We start from the raw sequence: 1,054 nt of genomic DNA, 5'->3' as shown, positions 1-1,054 counted from the left end.
GGGGGGGGGGGGGGGGGGCGCGTGGTCAAGGGAACAACCAATAGAGAGAGAGCATGGGGGAGGGCGCCGGAAGTGCGGACTGAGGGGGCGCGGAGACTCTGGAGCGCGGTTTCCAGTGAGGCCCGCCCTTTCTGTACATCCACCTTAAGCTTCAGGGCGCTCTTTGTTCTGGGAGGTGGCGAGACGCCAGGGCTTTTGTCCTTTTCTCCCTCACAGCCCGAGCTCCTGGGACCGAGCCAGACTTTGGGTGCTCAGTGTAGGCTAAAGGCAAATAGGTCAAGGACGAAAGCTCGTGGACGGGCGACCGCAGGGCTCCGGGAAAGTCGGTTAAAACAGCGTTAGGCGGTCACCGCCGGTCCTGCCGGCGACTTCGCGGCGCAGGAGGGCGGACTGGTGGCCGGAGGGGGCCTCCGTCGGTACTGTGGGTTTTATTAACGCAAAACCCGGGAAGCCTCTGTGGTCGAGCGCGGAGGCGTCGGGGCTGGGTGAGGAGACTTGGGAGGTGTGTTTTGTTTGCGCTCTTCTTGCACCTTCATTTTTCTCAGTGTGTTAGTCGCTCAGTCGTGCCCGGCTCTTTTCGACTCCATGGACTGCAGCCCACCAGGCTCCTGTGTCCATGAGATTCTCCAGACAACGATACTGGAGTGGGTTGCCATCTCCTTCTCCAGGGGATCTTCCCTACCCAGGGATCAAACCGGGGTCTCCTGCACGGCAGGCAGATTCTTTACCGACTGAGCAACAAGGGAAGCCCAATTTTCTCAGAGTAAGACTTACAAAGCATACCAAGAACAGCATCGAAGACGACTTCTGGGGACACAACCAAAGCTCATAAAATCCAAATGTTTTCGTTGCTCTTAACAAATGCCACTGCTGCTGTGTCTCGTGCCACGAAGGAGCCCAGGTGCTGCTTGTACCTGCGTCCCGCATCTACTGTCCCCTCTGCCCGAATCGCAGAACCCGTGGTGTCCCCAACGGAGCGCTGCCTGCGTGTCCCATCTGTGAGGACCAAACCTCTGTTCTGCTTTGCTTCCATTGAGAGCATTCATCACGTTGA

The sequence above is a fragment of the Bison bison genome, unplaced genomic scaffold, assembly GCF_000754665.1.
Source record: "Bison bison bison isolate TAMUID 2011002044 unplaced genomic scaffold, Bison_UMD1.0 scf7180017864342, whole genome shotgun sequence".
NCBI lineage: Eukaryota > Metazoa > Chordata > Mammalia > Artiodactyla > Bovidae > Bison > Bison bison.
This window is presented reverse-complemented; position numbering follows the sequence as displayed.